This window comes from Ailuropoda melanoleuca, chromosome 14, assembly GCF_002007445.2.
Source record: "Ailuropoda melanoleuca isolate Jingjing chromosome 14, ASM200744v2, whole genome shotgun sequence".
Lineage (NCBI taxonomy): Eukaryota > Metazoa > Chordata > Mammalia > Carnivora > Ursidae > Ailuropoda > Ailuropoda melanoleuca.
Genome location: NC_048231.1, coordinates 80,454,193 through 80,479,411, shown reverse-complemented (window position 1 = coordinate 80,479,411; position 25,219 = coordinate 80,454,193).

The window sequence follows — 25,219 nt, the reverse complement described above, 5'->3', positions numbered from 1 at the left end:
CCAGAATTCACTGGAATTTGGGGGTGGCTTCAGACTTTCCACTATCCACAGAGTAGCAGTTTGGGTTTTAAGAAGCCACTGACATCCGGGTTCTGCGGTCCACTTTTCCTGAGGACCAGCCACTATGGGGCCCACCAGGGACTGCTGCTGGTGTTGGAGGACTGAGAGCTGCAGTTGTTGGAATAAGCATCCTGCCTCCCCGGTCCGCAGGGGGCCTGAAGTTTCCCCCCACCCCTGCCCTGCTTCCCAGCTGCACGGGTGGGTCTGATTTTCTCCACCAAGCTCTACTCTCGTTTCCTAAAGACTCAGCTCCATCCCCCTCCTCTTCTGTTCATAGGAGGAGTTTCTGGGATGCCCCAGCATGCACCTGATTACTCTTTGATGTCTTCTCTGCACCATCTAGGTCACATCCTCACACATTCTCCCCAGGGTGGGGACCCTTTGCATCCAGGAGGCCCAGACTCAGCTGGACTAGCACCACCATGGCCCTCTTTGGCCTTCCTCTCTGAAAAAGGTGCTTCTTAGGTTTCCATTTTTCTCCTTGTCTCTCCTGGTTTCCTCTTGAGTTCCCTTTCCCTCTGGCTCAGTCCCTTCCTGCTTGCAGTGTGCACACTCACCTGGTCTGCTAGAACCATCTTTGAAGAGTCCATTTAAGGGTCCTCCAGCCTCAGTAGTGGAGGCATCTACCCAGCCTGCCCTGAGTCCGAGGGAGGAAGTTGCCAGGCGACATGCAGACCGCAGTATTCTCACTCTGTCCGCTAGCTCCACGGTGAGGCTCACGGTCAGCGAGGGAATGTGTGTGACACACTTGTCTAGTGAACTCACACTGACACGGTAAAGCGGGTATGACCACTGCTGCTCCCCAGATGAAGCAATTGAGGCCGGAAGAGGTTAGCGGCTTCAGAGCGTGACTATGAAGCGGCCAGACCCAAACAGGGAATCGTTCTTAGCCAAGCTCAGTCTGGTCATCCCCGCCGCTGTCCATGGTTCTGATGGATCACACTCTGTATCCATTCCCGTGTTGATGGACACTCAGCTTGTTTCCAGGATTTGGCTGACATTCGAGCATTATTGGATAGCATTCCTGAGGTGCAGTTTCCTGAAAACAGAACTACCGAGTAGCAGGATAAGCTTTAATTTTAGTGGATAATGCCAAACTTTCTGCAAAACATTTGTAATATTTTATGCTCCCACCAGGGGTTTTCACGGCTCCGTATCCTTGCCCACACTTCTTTTTTCAGACTTAATTTTTGCTGAGTCAATGAGTGTGCCGTGGTATCTCATGAAGATGTTAGTTTTCATGGCCCAGATTCCTAACACATTTGAGCACCTCTACGTTTGTTCATGGGCCAAGCAGATTTCTTCTTTTATGATGGGCACGTTGAAAAGCCTTCTGCCAGCACCTCGCTGTGAAGCTCTGCCCTCCCTGGAGCACAGCGTGGTCAATTTTTCAACTATATATTGTGTATAATAAGTACTCAATAATGTTCAGTACTTGTAAGTACTTGTTCAGTTGAGTTGAATTAAAAAAGGCCCCAAATCTTTCAGGAGCTGTACCTCCGATGCTGACAAAGAAGAGCAGTTACCTGGATGCCCCTCCTCGCTGACTGCAGCCGGCACACGCTTCCAAGAGAAGCAATTTCAATCTCCCATACAGGTCCACTCTCCATGAACATGGGGCCTAATCCGACATCTGCCTGAGGACAGTGAGGGAATCAGGCTGTCAGCTGGTTACCAGACAAGAAGCTGGGGATGGGTGACCTTTCAAGGTACTTCATGGCTTAAAAAAAAAGATGAAAGAAAGAAAAGAAAGTGCTTTGTGATTTGCCTTTTGTTTTTTTTAAGATTTATTTATTTTGGAGAGGGAGAGAGAGGGAGAGTGCAAGCAGCGGGAAGGGCAGAGGGAGCGGAAGAGGGAAAGAATCCTCCAGCAGGCACCCCCCAGCTGAGCGTGGAGCCTGACCTGGGACTCTGTCCCAGGATCCTGAGATCACGACCTGAGCCAAAATCAAGAGTTGGATGCTTAACAGACTAAGCCACCCAGGCACCCCTATAGTTACTTTCGTATGCCCTCACACTGCACTGTGTCCGTGAGGAGGCTCTGGGCTGCCCATACCGAAGTTGCTTCAACTATGACATTTACTAACTCGCCCAACAAGAAGCCCAGCGGCAAGGATGCTCCTGGGTTGTTCCGTTCAGTGGCTTAGCAAAGCCGGGTCTCTCTGAAGCTTCCTGAATATTCCCTTTAAGTCACATGAAGCCTGTGGCAGCTCCAGCTTCAGGTCCTGTCATAGCCACAGGCAACATCTAGCAGGACAGGGTCTTTCCACAGTCGCTACATTAAGGAGGGTGATCTCGCCAAGAAACCTCAGCAAGCTTCTTCTGTGTTATCACATGGACCTTCTAGACCAGGCACAAGCAAAGGGAATGAAATGACCTGGATGGACTTTAAGGCAATCCACATTTCCTTCCACTGGCAGGGGTGGTCCTCCCTAAAGCTCTTGGGAGGAGGAATACTGGATCAAGATGGGGCCTCCAGAGGGGATCGCAGTTGGCAATCTCGGTGCCTGCCACACCCAGGACCAGCTTCCGAGTGCCCACCCTGTGCAGTTAGCTGCCTGGGTCCCACCCTCAGCCTAGTGTAATGTTCTGCTATCTCCATCTTAAATTTCTTGTAGTTTTTGAATAAGGAGCTCTGCATTTTCATTTTGCACTTTGCACTTGACCTGCAAATTATTCAGCTGCTCAGACCACGCCTGCCATGCCCTTCACTCTGCGCTCACCATACTGGACCTCCCACCCTCCTCAACACACCAACGCCAACGTGCTATTCACTCTCCCTAAAGCAGCACTGACCACTCAATGCTAAAAATCGCTACCCTCTAGCTACTGAACATTTGAAATGTGGCTAGTCCAAATTGAGGTGCATTACAGGTATAAAAACACACACACCGGAATTTGAAGACTTAGTACAAAAACATGTACAACAACTCATTAGTAATTTTTATATTGATTACATGCCGAGATGATAATATTTTGGATGCACTGGGGTTAAATAAAATATACTATTAAAATTAACTTTGCTTGGGGCGCCTGGGTGGCACGGTGGTTAAGCGTCTGCCTTTGGCTCAGGGCGTGATCCCGGCGTTATGGGATCAAGCCCCACATCAGGCTCCTCCGCTGTGAGCCTGCTTCTTCCTCTCCCACTCCCCCTGCTTGGGTTCCCTCTCTTTCTGGCTGTCTCTATCTCTGTCGAATAAACAAATAAAATCTTTCAAAAAAAATTAACTTTGCTTGTTTCTCTTTTTTTAATGGTGCTACTGGAAAATTTGAAATTACATATCTAATTTATATTTTATTTTATATTATTTTTTATAATACATTCCATTTCATTGGACAGCACTGGCCCAGATAATTCTTAATTCCCGCTCACTCACCCCATCCTTCCTCACCCTTTAGATTTTGGGTTTTCTTCTTCTGTAACTGGAAACTTCTCTGTGCCCCCTTGGCACCCTGCATGCTTGCCACTGGGATCAACTGTTGTATCCCCCAAAGGAACTATGAGTTCAAAGATTGTCTCATTCCAGCAGCCCTCGTCCAGTGCCTGGCACATGGTAGGTCTCAACAAATACTTGTTGAGGATGTTGCTTCCAGGGGTCCCCACACTCCTGACCTTTCTTCCTTATTCCCTTCACCTACACCTGCCTTGATCAAGACATTTGAGATAATTGTTTCCAAGTGAGAAAGGATGAAACTTTCCTTTTGGGATGGCTCTCACCTTAGCTTTACATTGGAAACACCCAGCTTTGCAAATACTGATGCCCAGGTCCCATCCCCAGAGATTCAGATTTAATTGGTTTGGGGTGGAGCCTTGAACAAAGGGAAGTTACAAAGATCCCCATCTAACCCTAATGTGCCTTGCAGGCTAGAACAGTTTAGAGCCCATCAAGGACTTACGGGCATGGTATCACCAAATCTTTCAGCCACTGAGGTTGGTCCTTACATCCCCGGAAGTGGACAGGAGGCAACACGGTAGCAAGATCACCTCTCACAGGATACGCAAGTCCAGGGCAAATCCTTCTCACCGTCAAAGGAGCGAAAGAACCCCTCTGTCGGTTAAGGCTCTCCTAAGAACCCTCGTCCATCAAGTGCTAAGAACTCCACTGGGTCACCACTTTAGTTCACAGATGCCACCAAGCAGCCATCAGTGGGTAATGATTTCTGGTCAGATGCAAACAATTAAGTTAGGGAGAAAAGAATCCACATTCCATTACCAATCCCCTAAACGGCCCACTCCCTGGTCTAATTGCCTTCTGAGTTCCCCAGACAGCTGTGGCTAATAAGGCAAACACCCCAAAGAGCCAAAACTTGAACCCAGAAGGAAAAGAGCCCAGAGAAAATTGGAATGCTCAGCCCATCTCAGGTCAGCCCTGAGAAGTGCTGGTCCACCAGCAGGAAAGCGACTGCCTACCTCACGGAAGCACCTTCCCTCTCCGCATCCCCTCCTCCCCTTTTACAGTCTCTCTCCAAAAAACTCAAGGCAACTGCAGCCTGATTTTTGATGGATTGGCCACTGTGTTTTATTCGACAATGTATATCACTCTGCCAATATGAATTTGCAAGATGGTAAAAATACAACCCCCCGAAAAGATTACATGAAAGGGGAAAAAAATCATTAGGCAATTAAGAATGGCAATAATTCACCCATATCTATGCTTTGGGAAGAAATATTGCCCCAGGGAATTAGCTCTGCTTATCACTTTGTCATCTGTCTGTGGTATGAGAGGAGGTTCCGTGTGCATTGCTGATGTTTCCCGCAGTATTTCTAAACGGGATCAAAACGAATGCCAGGCTTTTAATAGAACCCTGTCTCTCTTGGGGGAGCTGTAATTTGTACATATGAAGCTGAGCTAAATTAACTAAACATATGCATTCCTTAAGCACCTCCACATAAATTCTTTTCAGAGGAAGTGACTTCTGACAGTCATAGAATTTTTAAGCCAGGAGAGACCTTAGAGGTCATTGGCCACCCTCATCATTTTATAGCTGAGGACACTTGAAGCCCAGAGAGGGAAAGTCATTTTCCTGGGGTCACACAGCTAATAGAGACAAAAATTCAACTAAAGCCCTGGGGCTCCCAACTCACAGACTAGCAAGAGTCTTTCTATTCTGCCACCCAGCCTCCTTCTCTGCCAGCTCATTATCGAGCAAAGAGCGAGAGGGAAGGGTAGCCTACTCTCCCAAGGCACTAACTTAGAAACCCCCAAGGACACCTGCCTTGGCTCCTGCACCTCATCCCGGGCTGCAGTGAGTGCTTCGCTCATGTTCTTCCCTTTCCACCTTGTACCTGCCTCACCGTCTCACTTCCCACACCATCACGTCGTGCTGATAGCCCAATTTCTGTTGTGTGCCCCCAGTGGACTGGAAGGTCCTGTGAGCAGGGCTGTTTCACATTGATTTAGATATTGTCAGTATCTAGAACATACCATGTGTCCTATAAATGTTATTTGAATAAATCTGTAAGATGTGGGGGTGCCTGGGTGGCACAGCGGTTAAGCGTCTGCCTTCGGCTCAGGGCGTGATCCCGGCGTTATGGGATCGAGCCCCACATCAGGCTCCTCCGCTATGAGTCTGCTTCTTCCTCTCCCACTCCCCCTGCTTGTGTTCCCTCTCTTGCTGGCTGTCTCTCTCTGTTAAATAAATAAAATCTTTTAAAAAAAAATCTGCAAGGTGTGTTTTTTTTCTTGTCACAAGGAGAAAGGAAACTATTGTTCATTCACTCCTTGTGCTTCAAGATGACAAGACAACCTTCTCATCCCTTAAGAAAGGACCCAGAGAGATCTTTGGTTGTCTGATGCCACAAAAAAATTCCTGTCTATACTCCTGCCCTCCTCCCATCCCCACTCCACCTCCAGCCAGTCTCCCTACTCTGCTGGAAGATTCCATTGTCCAAACAGCCCCGTTTCCTGCATGTCCGTGAACACACAGAGCTCACGCTGGGCTCCCACTGCTGTGCTGGGTTCGTGTTGAGTCTCTTGCCTAGAAGGCCTCCCAATCCTTCCCCCATCCCCCATGCTCCACAGAGCTGTCCCTGACTAGCCTCAGGCCACACTGACTGTCACATCATTTCATCATTTACAGCACTTGGTCTGCATGACCCTTTCCAGAAATAGTCTTACCGTTGCGTCATTGTTGGCTAACTGGGCCAGTGTGTAAATACGGATACTTTAACAAGACTGTGAACACTTTGAAGAGTCACAGCTTCTTTTTTATCTGTCACAAAACATTGTAGGTGATCAGACGGAATGTTAAGATGCTCATTGACTGAATGCAATTTGGAAAGCATCTTGCACCTCAGGATCGCTCATCCCCTCGTGGTGGGATCACAGCGTGATGGCATTGCAAGACCTCATAAAACAGCACAGAGGCTGGGAGGGAAGGGACAAGTGGGCACATGGCAGTGATCCTCGTCCAGCAGTTCGGGTTGCTAGCCGCAGCGTGGAACAGAAACCTGGCAAAAGCGCTGTAGCAGATTCTATTTTACCAAAGTGGCCAGAGTCACATTCCCAGTCCTATATGTTTCTGTCTCATAAAGAGATGGAGCCTGCTTCCCTTGTCCTTGCAATTGGACTGGCCTCTATGGCTGCCTCGTGAACACAAGGCAGTGGAAGCACCACTGTGACAGCCAAGGCTAGCTCATAAAAGATAAGCTGGGCCTGCCTTTCTTGGGATGCTTGACCTTGGAGCCCACCCACCATGTTGGGAGGAACTCACAAGCCACAAAGAGAAGCCACATGTAAATATTCTAGCTGAAGCCAACTTAGGCATCTGTCATCTGTCATCATCAACCACTAGACCTGTGAGTAAGCAAACCTTCAGGTAACTCCAACCCTGTACCTTTCTGACCGCCCCCACTGACCCCAGGGAGAGCAGAGATGGGCTACCCTACGTGCCCAGATGGCAGGTTCATGAGCAAAATGACTGCTATGATTGTTGTAAGCCCCAAAAGTCCTAGGGTGGTGTGTTACAGATGAGACAGCATGAATAAGTGCTTGATGAAGTAAAATGTTATTTTTCTTGTAGAACAGAGTCCCGGGATAGGCAGCACGGGTGTGCTACTCCAGGAATAGGCTCCTTCTCCCCTCCTGGCCCACCGTTCTTAGCATGTGACTTTTGGCCTTGAGATCGCAATTTGGCTGCTCCACCTGTGGGCATCACATCCAAGGTTTAGGCCAGAAGAAAGGGCAGGGGAACAGGGCAAAGAAAGAAAAGAAAGGTCCTATGGCAACTGAGTCTACCCTCTTTTACAATAGAACTTTGCAGGGTTCTATTAAGAGTATATGAGATTCAGGCCCGGTGCTGCAACCCCCCAGGACTGGCCCCGTCAGGGTCAGTCTCTGCTCCATGCTGAAGCGGGAGAGGGCTGCTACCCCCACTTCCGAGTCTCAGTTTGTCACTAGGAAACACAGCAACCCCATGAGGGCCCAGGGTCTTCATCAGGACCCTCATGGTGATAGCTCTACTCTTTTCCTCTCACCACAAAGATCTGACATGAGCCAGTGGGAGAGACGGCTGCTTTGTACCCATTCCAGTCTTTCCCACAACTCCTCTCTGGACAAAGACCCTTACTCAATTCAAGTCCTGCTGACCCCACCATAGCCCACCACGCATGCTCAGACACCTATGGCTCCCTGGAGGCTCAGGTTGGGTCCCTGCTTTAAACACATCGCCAGCTAGAGGTAAGTGAGCTTCCCATATGTATTCTGATAGTTAATCTTATGTGTCAACATGGCTAGACCCCAGTTTCCAAATATTTGGTAAAATATTATGCTGGGTGTTTCTGTGATAATGTTTTTTAGATGGGATTAACATTTAAATCGGAAGACTTCGAGTAAAGTAGATTATTCTCCATTAATTGGGTGGACCTCATCCAATCAGCTGAAGGCCTGAAAAGAACAAAAACTAAGCTCCCCCAAGCAAGAAGAAATTTTGCCAGTAGACGGCCTTTGGTCTTGGACTGCAACTCTTCTCTGGGCCTCCTGCTTCCTGGCCTGCCCTGCAGATTTTGGACTTACCAAGCCTCCACAATAGCATGAGCCAACTCCTCAAAATAAAGCAATATCTATCTAGCATCTATCTGTCCATTCACACACACACACACACACACACACACACACACACACACACACACGCCCCCTATTGGTTCTGTTTCGCTGGAGAATCCCAGACTCAAAAAAAACAAAAAACAAAAAACAAAAAACAAAAAAAAAACCCCAACAACAAAAAAACAAAACAACAACAACAAAAAACCCAAACCTGTATCAAAATCCATTAGAATAACCTCTTACTGGAGATGCCAATAAAAGCAATTTTCTTCCTACTTTAATTTTCAGTTGGTATTATATTGAGGCTCTGCTAATTGCATTAGGTGCCAAGAGGGGGCAAATATGAACATGACATAGACCTTGCTTCCAGGGAGCTCCCATGTGATTGGGTCACATAGCACACCAGCATTTTCCAAAGTGTGACCCACGCAATACTAACCCTGAGATATGCTCCTTAACCAAACGACTCCTTGTTCCGAGAAGTTCTGGAAACACCACTTGGAGAGATTTTCATTAAGTTGACCATATATTCCGGTTTGCTCAGTACAATTCCAGTTTGCACCAATTGTCTTGCGTCATTAATAATGGCACCCCTTTTACTCTCTAAGTATCCTCAGTTGGATCATAAATTATACGGTCACCCTCGGTATAACTACGTGAGCATATTAAAGGCTCTGAGTCATTCTGCTTTTAAAAAAACCCACTTAACTGTTAAGCCTGGTGTTTCCCAAATGTATCTGAGAATGAAATAACTTTTTACATTAACATCTATTAACAACTCCCAGGGTCAATGTCCTAAGAATATTGCCACAGACAGAAATAACACTTCTGTAACCTACACACACAGCAAATAATAAGGGCCAGAGCATCAGGGAAGCCTTCCTGAGGGAGGGGACATGCACTGGGCCTTGAAGAAGGAGCAAAATTTTGATAGGAAACAAGAAGGTAGGAAGACACTCCATGTGGAGAAAGTTTGGTTGGTCAAAGTTTGCTGTTCCAAATGTGAGTGAGAGAGAGGCTTAAAACAGCAGCTCTGTTGGCAAAATGCATTTCTCTTCTCTTCATCATTCATTATTCCATTCTAGTGCCCTATTTGGTTCATGACTATTCACACAGACTCATTTCCTCATTGGGGCAGACAACACAGAGTCCTATCCATGGAGTAAGAACCCGAAATACCGTTTCTGATTGATAGGTCGGCTAAAAAAGGAAACCGCTGTTGAAATAGTTAATATAGCTGCACAGAGGTCATCAGCATCCCAGAAGCTGCTGGAGTCAGTCCCCATCGGTCTCAGCTTCTGAGACTTTATCCACGCAGGCTGATGGATCCCATTAATCTAGCAATGGTCACATCAATGAGTAGTTGAATTGGCGCAGCGATTAAAAGCCACCAGCCTCGCTCATCCAGCGTAGGAGAGGACCCATTCTGCGGTCTGGAAATGGCTGATCCCCATGCCTGATTCTTGGAGAGCACAGCGAGGGTAGAGGCAGCCGACTGTGAGAGCCAAGAGTTCTCCGAGTGACAGAACCCACTTATGGCTTTGCTCTAGTTTGTTAGAAATTCTTTGAGGGAGGCCATCAAGGCATAAATGCTTCTTTTTTTATTAAGATTTTATTTATTTATTTATTTGACAGAGAGACAGCCAGCGAGAGAGGGAACACAGCAGGGGGAATGGTAGAGGAAGAAGCAGGCTCCCAGCGGAAGAGCCCGATGTGAGACTTGATCCCGGAACGCCGGGATCACGCCCTGAGCCGAAGGCAGACGCTTAACGACTGCGCTACCCAGGTGCCCCAAGGCATAAATGCTTCTGGAATGTCACCCACAGTCTTAGCCTCCCACCCAACAGGCACCCAACAAAATATTCTTTAAGGAGAGATGATTAAGTGCAGAATTCACGTGACTGAGCTGAGCCCCACTTCCTGATCTATCAAATTATGTTAATAATTTCTGTCCTCGTGTGTTCAGAAACTGACCAATCAGTTGGCTCCCCATATGCCTTAGCATTTAGGTAAGATCGACCCAAGCCATTCTTTCTTAAATTTGGGTAAGCCCAAAGCCTTCCTCAAGATTTCTACAAACCCCTTCCCTGGGCCCCTCAACCCCAGAATTAATTGTATTTAGAGAATATCTTGCTTCCCTGAACTTACTATCTCCATTGCACCCAGTGTTTACCTGGCTCAGGACTCAGACTAAAATGCCCATTAATTTCCAGATACACCACGCCCACAAGGCATTTAGGTATGCAGTGGACTTTACTGAGTGTTTGAAGAAGTGGAGAGATTTCTACCAGAACAAGCCACTCAGAAATCATATTAGACATCCTAGTTCATTAAGAAGATAATAAGAAATATAAGAGGACCTAAGCCATCTCTACAATCTGGGCTCCATACTAGCCTATGCTCTTTCCCTCTTACCTGGTTAAAGTCTCTTGCCCATCCGTCTATGGAGCAAAAACGTAATTTCTCCAATTTCCTTTTGCAGAGTAGTTCTGCTATCTTTTATCACCCAAACTCTGCCCCAATCCCCCTTTGCACAGTCCAGAGTCCCCTCGAAGCCCAGAAAGGATCACCTGTAAGGGTCAAGGCAGTTAAATGCCTGGGCAAAGACCTTCCTCTTCCATAGTCTTCAGGGCATGTAAAGGGGTAAGTTGATCCCTAGTTTTCCTTATAACATTGAAGTGAATTGGGACTCTAGTTTCAGCAAACTCCCAGACTGCTTGCGTGTAATTGTGAGCTTTCCTTGCAACCTTAATCTCAGTTGAACACCTTCATTTCCCCTTTGCAACCTTTCTGTTGACCTCAGCAACAGAAAATGCAAACTTATTTCAATACAGTTAATTCTCCTTTCTCTTCCATTTTCCTATGATGGTCCTTCATCCCCTAAAATTTTTGGTATATACAATGCCCTCCTCTCTGAAGACTTGAAGCCCTGGGTAGGGTTCTCCAGAAGCAGAGCCTGAGACAAGGACTTAGGTGCAGGTCATTTATTTGGGAGGTGACCCCCCTAAAGGAGTGAAGGATCAGGAAGAAAGCAGTGGAAAAGGAGAAAAAGCCAACTTAAGGACTCATTTTCAAGGTTGCAGCTGTAGGCAGTGGGTGCTCTTGTCCACAGGACCTCTGAAAATTAGAGAGAATGCCATTTGAAGTTGTCTGAAGGATGGGAGGTTGGAATGTTTGTACACTGGCTCCCATCCCCCATTGGAAGTGGGCCACTCCCCGGCAATAATGTCCTTGCCTTCTGAGATGCACTTGCTCATTGGTTAAGCAAGTTCCTTCTGGAGAAGAGCCTGGGGTGGAAATGAGCATGCACCTGAAATGGACCTAGGCCAGTGCGTGTCTGGACTCATCTAGAACTGGCCCTTCACACTTGTAGCTGAAATTGGAGATGAGTCAATGGGAGCAGACACGTGGTATCAAAATCTTCTGCTGCACATAGTAGGAGCTGTATTTGTTAAAACTCAGGGGTACCTGGGTGGTTCAGTTGGTTAAGCGCCTGCCTTCGGCTCAGGTCATGATCCCAGGGACCTAGGACCCTTGCTCAGCAGGGAGTCTGCTTGTCCCTTCCCTCTGCCCCCCCACCTGCTCTTGTATGTGCATGTGCACACACTCTCTCTCTCTCAAATAAATAAATACATCCTTTTTAAAAAAAGTCAAAGGGAAGAGGCTGAATGACAATTCACACTTCCTCACAGACTCTGACCAAGATTTCAGAATCTCTACAAGGTTGAAATTACTCTTCCAAGTGTAACCATTATGTACAACCATTCTGTACTCTGCGGCTGCCATTGGTCTTATATCCAACTTTTGGTCCTTGTTGGGATAACACTTCCTTGCCACCTGGACGTCAGCACAGTCCTATGATTACTTGGGCCAACGAAACATGAAAGGAAGTAACACGTGTCACTTCTGGATAGTAGATTGAAAAGCCAGCATGTGAGTCCCTGGCTCTCTTCTCCCTGCCTCAGCAATCATGCATATGTTGAGAGAGAGACTTCCTAAATCTGGGGTCCTGCATGATAGTAAAGCACAGAGTCAGTCCCTTGTGGACCCCTGATGGATATATCGCTGAGCAGGAAATATGCTGGGTGTTTGGGAGACGGTACCTTACCACAGCATCACCGAACGCATCTGATTATTCTAGTCCGTGTCTGGAAACAACATACATGGACTTTGCTTCTTGCATAATTTAGAGATCAGATGCTTATCAGCGGAGTGGGAATTATTCAGAAAAAAAGTACATTTAGAAAACATACAATTTCAATAAGACTTTTAAATCACATCCTGCAGCTGAAAGTTAACTCAATTATTGTATCTGCTCCTTTAGACCATTTGGGTACTATTTTCCTCCTTCACCATAAAAGTGTATACACCTTGATCCTTACTCCAAGGGAAGCCATGCCCAGGGGAAGGACGTGGCTCATATGAGAAGTTATTTGGCCAATCCCCTGGGGAGGAGGGAAGAGTGGAAGTTATCATCAGATTGTGTATTTTGACATAGAGCTGCTGAAGTCCACACACCATCTCTGCAGCCCCTTATGGATGAGGGGATGCGGGCTTAGAAAGGTGATGCGCTTTGCTCACAACCACACAGCTGGCTGTCCCACACTTCACACTGCCTTTGCACACCAGGCACAACACTTTCAATGGCTTAGTTTTTCTGTCCAGTTTTTTTAGATATAATTGACATAGAACATTATAGAAGCTTAAGGTGTCCAACATAATGATTTGACAGAGGCAAATATTGATGAATGATTGCCACAGTAAGTTAGCTAACACCCACCACCTCTTAGAGCTACAAATTTTGTGTTATCCTCATGATGAGAACTTTTAAGGTCTACTCTCTCAGCAACTTACCACTATTTAATACAGTACAGTTGACCACAGTTGGCTTAGTTTTTCCTCTTTAAAACAAGATGTATGACCCGGATCAGATTTTGTAGATCCAATTTCCCACCACAGGGAACGTAAACTTCTCTTCTCCTCTTGTTCCTTCTATGGCTCTTTGATGGTTAACCCCTTGGGCTGTGGACCCCAAGGAGGAGGAGTCCCAGAATCATTTCCATCTCTGTAAGCGCCCCACCCTGTACTCAGCTCCTGGGGCACATTCCTCCATCACCTCCAAACGCTCCATGCTATCAAAGCTATCTGCTAAAGCTCTCCAGAGCTCAGAGCTGGAAGAGAGCTGGGCTGTCAGGCCAATGAAAGCAACAAGCCAAACATGGTGAGCTACCCTGTGCCCCCAATACAGACTAAATAGCTAATGTGAAGTGGACCTAACGAGATGGGCCAATCTATACCTCCCATCATGCCTTCCCAACTCGGTGTCAGTATCTTTCCAACAAATAGGCCATTGGACACCATCAACTTCACCGGGAACTCTGTGTGTATTAGCTCGTGATTCTTGTGCAATTGAAGCTCTCCTGCTGGGTGACGTTCTCTCCACCAGCACCGGATGAGGGTCCGCTGGAAAATGGCTGCCCAGCCCTGGTCCCACTGCAGGCAGGGAAGCCCAGGAGTCCGCTCCGGGTAAACTCTTAGACTGCTGGTCCCAGGCAGAGTCAAAGGGATCCAAGCCTCCCCTTTTCTGCCACCTCGCCCTCCCACCTTCTCCCCATCCCCCCAAAAAGAGGGGAAAATCAATTTCAATCAACGTGGAATGTAATATTATCAAATGTCAGCTGCTGAGGTCATGCGCTTTGAAAATTATCTTTGACAGCTTCTGGTCGACTTAATTAAGTGCTCCCCAAAAAGGGGGGAGGGAGGCAAAAAAACTCTGATTGCTAGCTGCTCTGCCTTTGTGCTTTAGAGCTTCTATTGACAACTCTGAGCAAGATTGCCTTAGGGGGTTTTATTGATAGATTCTCGCCTGATATTGGAATGATTCTTGCACAGATAAATCACATTTAGATTTGTTGGTAATTGAGGAGAATTGATTGGCGCAGGAGGGAAGCCCCCAAGGGGTGGTCTCCTTGTCCTCATTGCAGGAAGCTCTGGGGAAAGTGGGGAGGGGTGTCATCAGAGAACAGAGAGCCCGCAGGGGGGACCCAGACCTCATTGTTTACCTGTCAATTCTGACTTCCTCGGAAACTTGCTCCACCTCGTCGCCTCCCAAAGGAGGGGCACAGAGGGGAAGATGAGGTGGAGGCCGGGGAAAAGGTTTGTTCCAGACAATCCTTGGTGGTGCTGTTGCAGGAGTGGTCTAGGTCACATGACCATGACCTCAGCCCTGAATCTCTCTTTCTTTATTCCAACTCAGACTATGCCTTTCTGCTTCAAAAACTTCAGACTTCTGTGCAGAGCCGAGGAGTTCAAATTTCACGGCGTGGCCTCCATGGGCTAGCCCCTCAGGCCCAAGTCCAGCCTTCTCTCCGCCTCTCCTATCAATTCTGAACTTCTTCTAGCCCCCTTCTGCCCTCCTTGGGCTCACTTCCCTATGTGGGCCAGATTGTGGGAGTTCCTCAGCTGAGACTTTCCCAAAAACCAGAGGCCCAAGCAGGTCAGCACCAAGGGGGCCCCTAATAGAGAGATGTCTGGACCAGTCCAAGCAGCAGAGCTCTTGCGTCAAACATGTCTCGTGCGGCACCCCACTGCCCGAAACAGAGACAGGCAGGGTTGCTGGGTGGCCAGGACCCTGTCAACAGGGCCTGGGTCTCTCCCTCACCTCCCACTTGCGGTGGGCCCCTTGGAATGGCAATGAGCGCAGTTTGAATACCATTGACCCAGTCCAACTCCGCAATTTTCCAGACAGCTAATGCTCAGGGTGGGAAAGTGATTTGCCCAGGGCTTCAGAGCGGAGAATAAGATTACAGCTAGGACTCCTGACTTCCAGACTGGTTCCTTATTAATCATTTGCTTTTCACCTATGTCATGCCACCCCTCTTGTTCTATACCTGAGACAACTAAGTTCAAAGGCATGAAGTGATGCATCCAGGGTCACACAGAATGGCATGGGTGTAAGCAAAAGTCAGACTCCAACGCCCAAGTCCTGGCTGAGGATTTGAAAACAGAGCTAGCATCCCATCGAGCCCTGCTCCCATGGCGGAGGGCAACGACCATGTTCTGGGTTAGCGCCTTCAAAGGCTGGTCTTCCTTCTCTCCATGGACTCCGGCCCTCTCCATCACAGCAGACTGGACATTCGACCGTTTATGTCTCTGGTCCTCATCTTCCCACTTCCCACTCTGTTCCTAGATTCCCTCCTCTCACCAGTTCCTGCCTAGCTTGCAACTGGGGATTGCAGCAAACAATAAAAGTGCTCAAGGAAATTGAGCACGGAAGCACAGCACTTGTATCCGGAAAAATCTCTTAACCACCGCACCCCACCCCCCACCCAGGTCCCTGCAGAGGAAGCTCGGGAGGGTGTGAGCCCCTGAGCACCAGGAAGAGGGGAAGAGATGGGAGCTGGGCCCCAGCGAGGGGCAATCACTGCCGCCCTGGTGACACCTGGTGATGCACAGAAGTGAGTTTCTGGGTCCACATGGTTCTTTAAAGACTGTGAACTGGGGTTACAGGCTCACTTTTTGTTCTTTTTGAAATTTGATGGAGCCAGTCCATGGCCAAGATTGGACTCAGGCTTATCCTTGATTGACCCTCCTCACACCCCTGAGCATGGAGAGAACTGCCCTCAGCCATCCCAGTCATTTCCTGGCCAACCAGTGGCACAGGTGACCAGAGCTGTCCTCAAGACAGTGGCCCCAGAGCCGCCGCGATCATCAGACAGATGACCCGCGACTTAATCTTTTGCCATAACAAAATACCATAGACTGGGGGGCTTAAACAACAGATATTTATTTCTCTCAATTCTGGAGGCTGCGAAGTCCAAGCTCAAGGTGCTGGCAGATATGGTTCCTGAGCCCCTCTCCCTGGCTCGAGGACGACTACTTTCTCACTGTGTGCTCCCAGGGCCTTTCCTCGGTGCAGGCATGTGCATAGGGGTCTCTCTTCCTCTTCTCCTAAGGGCGCTAATCACACCATGGGGACCCCACCCTCACGACTTCATCTAAGCTCCATTACCTCCCAAGGGCCCCTCCAAATACCTCCAAATACTCTCACATTGAAGACAAGAGCCTCAACTTATGAATCTGGAGGGACACAAACATGTAGCCCATAATAACTGATGTCCCAGGGACACAGCTAGAGGTAGAGACAGTTGGAGGTTGATACCAAAGACCCAAAGTTTCGACGCACTCAGTCAGCCCAAAAAGGACCAACAGGCTTTCCTTCCTTAGTCTCACCTCCTCCCCTACCGGCCCCTTCGGCTCTGCAGTAAAGCCCAGCCCCCACCCCCATTCACCATCCCTTGCTATTTGCAGTGTTGGCTTTCAGAAGAGAGAAAGCATGAGGTGCTGGAGTTGGCCTGCAGGGGCTGTTTTCAGTTTCCCTGCCCTGGCTCCAAGCTCTTCCAGGACAGTCGCCCAGGGCTACGTAGACGGTGGCTGGCACCTGGGGGGCCTGGCAGAGGGAACACAAGTGGGGGCTGAAATCAGCGCATGCCCTGCTGGCTCAGACCTAACTGGGCACCCTGGCAACAGACCACACGAGCTCCAAGCAAGGGGTGTTTTTTCCGACTGGTCTGTCCACAGAGGGTGTTGTTAACACGAAAGCTTCCCATGGGTTAGCCTTGGAACCTGATTTGACAAAAATCTCCCTCACACCCTCCCAAGAAGACCCCTCCTCCAGGGGGCAGCCCTTGGTCTCCTGGACCCCGCCGTCCCTCTGCCTGCTGGCTCTCCTCCACCTGGGACCCTCTGCCTCCCCTTTTGCCACTCCGCTCTGGCGTGGCTCCCTGAGCTAGACAGTTGGTAAAAATGCCCATGTGAAGATGTCTTAATATTAAATATAATTAGATATTATACCACATGCAGGGCTGTATGATTAGTGAAATATATGATCATTAGTTATTAGATTAATGTGTCTACTTCTGTAACTGAAAGCCATTTGCAAGCCGAAATGAAATAGCTCAATTTGCTGTAATTGACTGATCTCCCAGAGAGAGAGTCGTACATTTGCTTATGTACAAGGCGATTTCTTCAGATGTCGCCCCAGATGCAAGACAAAGAGCAGCCTCTCTCTGCACCCCAAACCACAGGGCTGGCCCTGCTGCTAACTCACCGGGCAGCAGGAGCCAGGTCACCCACAGATACATTTAAGGGTTCCCACCAATCGAGGTGTCCAGGTTGAGCACCAGTTTTTCTTTTTGCTGAAGGGTTACCTTGGTCTAACTTCCCCAAGTGCCCCCGAGGGAACACTGGTGTCCTGCTGGTCAAAGACAAATTGAGCTGCCTGGCAGACACTTTACCCTCGCCCCCTCCCCATTTTTCTTCCTGTTTGTGTTATATTGGTTTCCAGGACAACCGAGCTGCAACTAACTAATAAAAGCGATTGCAAAGCGCTCCACGAATAGAAGATACAACTGGAATACTTATTATTGTGCTTATGGTCTAATAATAACCGGATGCTAACGAGGGTGGACGAGATTAAATTAAAAATTAGCAAGCTGCTAGGCAGGCAGAGCGGGTTCATGGGGTACGGGCCTGCCTGCTCCCCTCCAGTTGGCAGGTACCCCCTACCCGCACAGGCAAGCAAGGCTTCATTTTCCCACCCGAAAGGAGGCAGCGGACAGCATCAGCGAATGTGCCGTCAGAAGGGAGCCCTCAGCCTCTGCTGGCAAGAGTGGAAGGAGGGATCAACAGGAAATAAACAGTCACGTGGGATGAATTCCTCCGCATCTTATTTGATCCACAGCTGCTTTTCAAGTAAGGGATTTAGGTGGTAGATCACCCCATTGTACAGATAAGAAAATTGAGTCAGAGGGAAATCTACCTGTGGGATCCTGGGCAAATTGTTTTCCTCTCTGGAGCCCAGTGTCCTCGGAGGGAATATATATCATATACCATGTTCACATTTCTGATTCTTATCATCATAGCCAGAATAGCTAGTACCCTAATTTCTCTTCTAAAGATGTTTTCTCCTTTGTAGAGTGTTTAGTAATCAGTGCCTTGAAAACTCCTTAAGAGACCTTAACTGGAGGTTTCACTTGCAATTTTATTTATGAATCATGCAATCAATCAAATTAACAAGTATTTATTGAATATCTAATAGGAGCAGAGTATGCTGCTGCGGGATAGCAGAGAACAGAAGCTGAGGATGCGGCCCCTGTCCGCAGGGAGCTTCTGACCGAGTGCATGAGGCTGCCACACTCCAGGGGCTTCGGAAGGACACCAAGGACAGTGTGCCAAGCCGAAGGGGAGTGCCTTCGGTGCCCTGGAGGCTCTTCAAGTGAGAGAGACGTCCCTGCAGGCAAAAGAGGTCAGGAAAGTCTCCTGGAAATGCTGGGGCAGGTAGGAGGCTTGAAAGGATTCCCTTCAAATTTCACTGAGCAGGACACTTAAGATCTGTGCGGCGGGCTGTCCCCCTCCCTGCCTCGTCTTCTCCCTGACACTTAGCACCCCTGATCTATTATACATTTCAGTTATCCATCTCATTTTCCCCCCAACTGGAAATGTGAGTTCCAGAGGGCTGAGATCTGAGACTGTTTTGTTCACTGCTCTGTCCTCAGAGCCTGGCATGCAGTAGGTGCTCAATAAAAGATTGTTGAATGCTTGAGGGGCTGGAGTTTCCCCCACTGTCTTTCTCTGCATTCCCACTCCCCGGTGCTCCTCATCTCTTGCCAGGCAACGGCAGAAACCTCCTCACGGTGTTCTCTTGCCAGAAACCCTGGACCATGCACTTCCCCTTGACTTGTATCCTTATTTATTTTTTTGTTTCATGTTTACCTCTCAGGTTCATTCCAAGCTCCTTGAGAGCAAGGCTTAGTCTTCTCGTTCATCTAACATTTGCTATGCACTTACTAGGTGTCAGGCACTGAGCTAGGTATTGGAGAGCCACGCTGTGGTGACTAAGAATAGTCATGGCCTCCCATCAGTCAAGTTGAATGATGGAGAAAGTAAATAAAAAGACAGAAAGACAGCTGCCCCTTAAAGTGATAAGGATTACGGATGCCATACAAGCACCTGAGGCTCAGGCATATGTCACAGAGAAGTGGTGTCTAAGTTGAGGTGTGGAGGATAAGTAAGAGTTAGGGAAGCAAGGACGGGATGACCCAGAAGAGGACAGCATCATGGCGGGCAGAGACCATCATGAGCTGAGCCGTCCGGGGACTGCAAGGTGCCCTGGGTGGCTGGAGCCCACAGCCTGGGCAGGTGGCGTGTGGAGGTGAGAGTGAGCCTGGCCAGGTAGACAGCTGTGTCCAGTTATGGGCTTAGCAAGCTGGAGGCTGGTCTTTGGCTTTCAGTCCATTTCAGAGGTTTTGAAAGCAAGAGGGAGTCTGAGCCAGGCTTTGGGAGGTGAAGGGGTGGAAAGTAGGTGACTTGAGTGTGAATGGGACGTTGAGAAAGATCAGGGGAAGGACAGAAGAGGGCCATTGGATCAAGGGAGAGATTTTATGGTTTCTGTTTGATGGGAAAGGACTTAACCTTCCCTATGGCTGCAGGGGAAGAAACGGGGCCAAGGGCCAGGGTTTGACACACAGTCATATCTTCTCTGTTGGTGGTATCACAGCCACTTTCCCCACTCCCTACCCCACTAGAGAACTTGTCCTTGACCCCTTGGGGAAATGAAATGAATGCATTCCATATGGGACTGGAACACGTTCACTGCACATTTAAAGCCTTTGGCCTGTCTGCCTAAATTACTAATGTATCTGCCTACATAAGCAGAGACTAGGGGCAAAGCCGTCCCTCTGGCTTCAGTCTCAAGAACTCCAGAATGAGCAGAGAAAAAAATCCACACAACCTCTTTTGCAAGATAGGTAGATTGATTGATTTGAGAGAGAGCAGGGGAGGCGCAGAGAGAGAGGGAGAGAGAGAATCTTAAGGTTCCACCCTTGGCACAGAGCCCAACTTGGGGCTTGATCTCAGGACCCTGAGATCATGACCTGAGCTGAAACCAAGACTCAGTTGCTTAACCGGCTGAACCATCCAGGTGCCCCTCTTTTGCGGGTTACATTTGAAGACCAACCCTATTCATGAAGATGTTTTGGGTAACAGAGAACCCCATTTCTTGTTTCTCAGAGAGGAAAACTTTTCCCAGTTGCTCCCAACAAACTCCCACTTTGACCAGACTGGATGACACAGCCACCCTGGCTGCAGAAGAGGCTGGGAGAGGGGACCGGGCCATCACGGCTGGTGTAGACAGAACGACCACATTGCTGCCCCCGGGCCACCGAGGGTCTGCTGAGCAAGGAAGGAGAAGTGAAATGACTATTGAGTGAGCAACTCCCAGGGTCTGCCTTGCCCACTACGTATATGTGAGCTGATCAAGGGGCTCACGACCAAGACTATGAGCGGCAGCCATGTGGACCCTGCCCCCTCAGCAGAATTCAGCACAGGACAAGCCATCATGGCAGAGGGAACACCGTGCCTCAGGGAAACCACCAGATCTGAGCTGCCTGGTCCCATCCTGGCTGCCCCCCTGACACGTCGTGGGTCTTGGGCAAGTGAGTTATCCTCTCTGCCCCTCAAGTTCCCCACCTGAAAACCGGGATAATAATCGTGTCTTCCTTAACGGGCTGCTGTGAGAAGTGCGTTAAATCGTAGAAAGCTCTAGAAAAGGACATGGAACGAGGATGGATTTGCTCAATGTTAGCTCTTCTTACCATGTACTAATGCCCGAGAATGAACTCGGCATTTGAAATGCACTGTCCGTAATTCTTCACCTAACCCTGCAAGGTAGATATTCTTATGTCCAGTTTGAGATGAGAAGACAAGAGTTTCAGAGAGTGAAAGAACTTATCGGAAGTCATGAAGCCAGAAAGCAGCAGGGCCAGGGTTTGAACCTGTCTCAGTCCAAAGCCCAGGTCTTTTCTAGAGGCTGTGTTCTCTCTTGTGGTCAAAGAACCGACAGAGTGGGGCCACAGACTTCAGCCCTGCAGAGTTGCCCTCTGGCTTTCTACAGCCCGCAGCTGCAGATGGAAAACGTCAGCTTCCCCGGAAGCCACGTCTGCCTCAGATGGACCCTGAGAGCCGGGGCTCTGCAGCCTGGTGACTCGTCACTGCCCTCCTCACAGGAGACCGAGGCACAGTCTTCTCCCTGTTCCTGCCCTTCCTCGAGGGGTGTGCGTTCCGGCCCCTCACCATCCTCACCAGTCCTCCCGCATGCCGTGGATAGCAGTGGCTGCTTCTGCCAGCACCCTCTGTTTTGGAAAGGTCTTCTGTGAGGGATTTGTGGGTGTCACGCTGACCTCCTGGGTCTCAGAATCAGTCTCAGATTAGCTGTGTGCGTCTGCTTGTGAGCTCTGCCTACTGCCAAAAAGGTTCCCCAGCATTTCCATAGCACTCACCACCACGCAGACACACACACACACACACACACACTCACACTCACACCCCACATCCCCATCCTCTCCTCTCCATCTACCCCGATTCCAAACCACCACGGAAGTTCAGCTCAAACCCACCTCTTCCGACAAACCACCTTAGCCCTCTCCAGACCAGCCCCTGCCTGTGTCACCCTGTCCTCCCATGAGAGGGGGACCAGGTTTGACTCCTGTCTCAGACTGGAAAGGTCTGCCCTCCTCCAAGCCCTCTCTAGAAATGAATGTTGGTAAAAGACTACATTTTCTCAAGCCATCTCTGCATGCAAAGTGAGTAGACAGAGCTGAGATGTCAAAAACAAAACAAAAACCTTTACTAGAACTGATACTGATTAAAAAGTAAATGGGAAGCAAGATATAATGTACTGAAGCCACGGGTCAGAACTTCACTGAGCAGGCCAGCAGATCCCCCCAAGCCAGCATTTGCAAGGGTGCAGGGCAGACCCAACGACAGCCCCCCTGAGAGCGGGGGCCCGCTGCTGACCACCGTCAGGGAGAGACCCACCGGTGCCAACCACCCCCATCACATGATAACACTTAATACACTTCTGCAGATGACACATCCAACACCTTGAGTCACTGGTGTAAGGGCCCTGGGATGTCAACGCTGCCGACGTGTAATGATAACTAACCTATTGGGCAGTGACCATGTGCCAGGCACTTCATCTGTCCTCACAGTTATAGGAACATTACTGCCCCATTTCACAGATGTGAAAAATGAGGAAACTGAAGCCTAGAAGGTTTAAGTACCCTGCTCGTGGTCCAACAGCTAGAAGTGGTGGAGGGGGGAGCAAACCCAAATAACCCGCCCCAAATATTCCCGCACAGCTTTCGCGGGGGCAAAGGGGGTTCTTACCCAGGATTCCCAGCTCCCCATGAAGCATGACCTGCAACACATTCCCTGCCGCCAGACACATTTCAGTGTTTGCTGAAACACGCAGGTGACTGTTTTGCTCCTAAAACCCCTGGATGTGACCGAATTGTCCCTGTTCTGCAAAGACACCCCTGGTCCCTTTCTCCCTCCGTCCCTATGCATCCTGTCACCTTTGTTGCCTGCTGCCACTGTGTGTTCTATCCCCATCCTGCCCACAAAGTCCCCTTGCCATCGACAGGGGCAACTGCAGTACGCCCGATAAACACCCGCAGGGCAGCACCCTCCGCCAGCCACGGGAGGCCGGGTCCATACCAGCCTGCCGGGAGCCTACAGCAGAGCCCAGGTGCGCGCCGGCAGGCCCCAGCCTACCCCAAGCCTTAAGAATGTCACTGACAATGCAATTTCTGGTGCTTTTTCATTTTGCTGGAGATAAAGATATCTATGAGAGTCCAGCCAGCCAGCCATCTATACACATGTTAGCCATGGCAACTAAGCAAGCCATCCAAATTGCGGCACTGAAATGAACAGAGATGAACAATAAGCTAAAACATGCCTAGAGCAAGTTGAGCAATAAACAGGTTTTTAATTTTTTCCCCTTCCATCTCTTGAGTGTCTGTCTCTGATGGATGATGTGACAGAGGAAGGCAGCTCCATAAATTCCGAACTCTGAATACTAAATCAGCGAGTGGCAGCCGAGGGCTGGGTGCCTGGTTCTCCTTCTTTCTGGAGCGGCAGGTTTATGGAGACTCTGGGACCCAGCCCCACCCCTCCCGAGGTCTAGCCACCAAGGCACCCCGTGAACAGGCAGTGGGATCACGTGCCTTCACGGTGGCATGCCAGGGCGGCCTGTGAATCCCTGACTCTGGGAAAACGGGATTCAGAAAGGCAAGAGGTCTTGCTCAAGGTCACAGAGGTACAAAGGTGAGTTTGCGGTACGAGCGTGGCTCCTTGGGTCTCCTCCATCCTGGAAGTAGTGCATATGAGAACTTGAGCATCGGGTCCCTTACATAGCTGACGTGAGGTCACACGGCCAGCACGCGGCAGAGGTGGCCCTGAAATCCCGACTTGGTTTGCATCCAGCATTCACATTCCTTGCAGCAGAAGGGACCTTCCCAAACATTTGGACATCGTGGCACATACACAAAATAGTAGTATTTGTGCTGTAGGCCAGAATGAACTGGAAGGGATTTGAGAGTCTTTCCATGGAGCCTGGTGGAAATTTTTTATTACCTTTTATTTATATTATATAATTACAATAAGAAAAATATGTATTGGGAAAGATATTAAATATTGAATATGCATAAAAATTTCAAATAGTGTATTTTCATATCTGTAATGAGAAACCTGAGCTTGCCTCTGTGAACGTAATAGTCTCATATCAAATTTTATGTTCGAAATGGCTACGCGCAATTCCTGATCAATATCTCTTCATGACGGTGTATTCACATTCTCAACAACTGCCACTCACAAGAAACTTTGTTCACACAAGTAGGCAATAAAATTTTTAAATCATTTCTTTTTACAGACAGTTAAAAAATTTACAACAGTTGACATTATATTTTAAGAATGTCACAGCCTTTCCTTTTCTTTCACTGACAATTATACTGTTGGAACGTCTTGTGATATTACATTTGGATTTCTAATTGAACTGAACTTTTGCATAGCAAATGTTTCAATATGATGATGAAATCTGATTTGAGGGTTGCATATGCAATATTTGAGTGTCACCCAACGGTTGGCTTGGGCCTTCCCGAAAGGGCCCATCAGCTGCAAATGGAAGAGAGAATCTCATAAACGTAAAGCAGAGACTTTGGGACTCCTTCATTCTGTCCCCTCCTGGGACTCCATACTATGTTCCCCACAAACCTCGGGTCAGGTGCCATGCTCCTTGGGCGCCCAGAACACAAGTCCCCCAGCAGCTGTCCATGCCCCTCGCACATGGCAGACGTTTTTGTGGAAGTAGGCACGCAAGAACAGCTCTTGGCTGTGCACAGCACGCCTGGAGGGCCAGTGGTCACAGCACACAGATGCTTGCCATGGGTGAGGACCACACGGTGGCTCTTTGGAGTCTGTTCCCTTCAGACTGTGCTCACAGGAGCCCCCACCAGGGTCCTGGCAGCCAAGGCTGACAGCTGTAGGAGCTGGGAGGACCCCAGGAGCCTCCAGGGCTAAACGCATCACTATCTCCTTGCCCACTTAGGAAACATTTGTGCCCGGCTTTCTTGTGGGAAGCTCTGCTCTTGATTACGCCCCTACCATCATTATTGAATCGGGTGAATAATCATTTGGGATAATAACTGAGGTTTCTTCTCCCAGGGCTTTTTCCATCTTACATTTCTTGACCACTCAGGTGGCAGGTGCCCTGCCCTCCAGAGACACAGCCGGGAACATGGTGCCACTGTCCAGCTTAGACTCTAGGGCACGCTTTTGAATGTCCTTAGCAGAAATGGAGGTGTGAGAGCAAAGAGTTTTGTGGGTAACATTTTGCAGTGCTTAAAAGAGGCTTGGAGGTCTCATAACACAGATTTTTTAACAGAATAGAGAGGAATCCAAGCTGAGTAACAACCATTATCTTAACCAACCACCCCTTGCTGAGGTTCAGAAGTGGGGAAGACCCCAGCCAGCAGCTGAGAGAAGAATCAAAGGAGATGGGACTGGAGTTTCAAAGAGTAGGCGTCTGACATAGAGCCCAACAGCACTGTTTCGTAGAGCTAGGGAGTAAAAGGCAGGCAGCAGAAGGATGAAAACCCTGATTCTAGATCTCAGAGCTGAAGAGAATTCTAGACAGAGCTGAAGAGAATGTTGTTTGCCTTCTAGAGTGGAGCCGGAGGCCAGGTGTCCCTTCCCAATATGGTGCCTGAGCAGAAGAC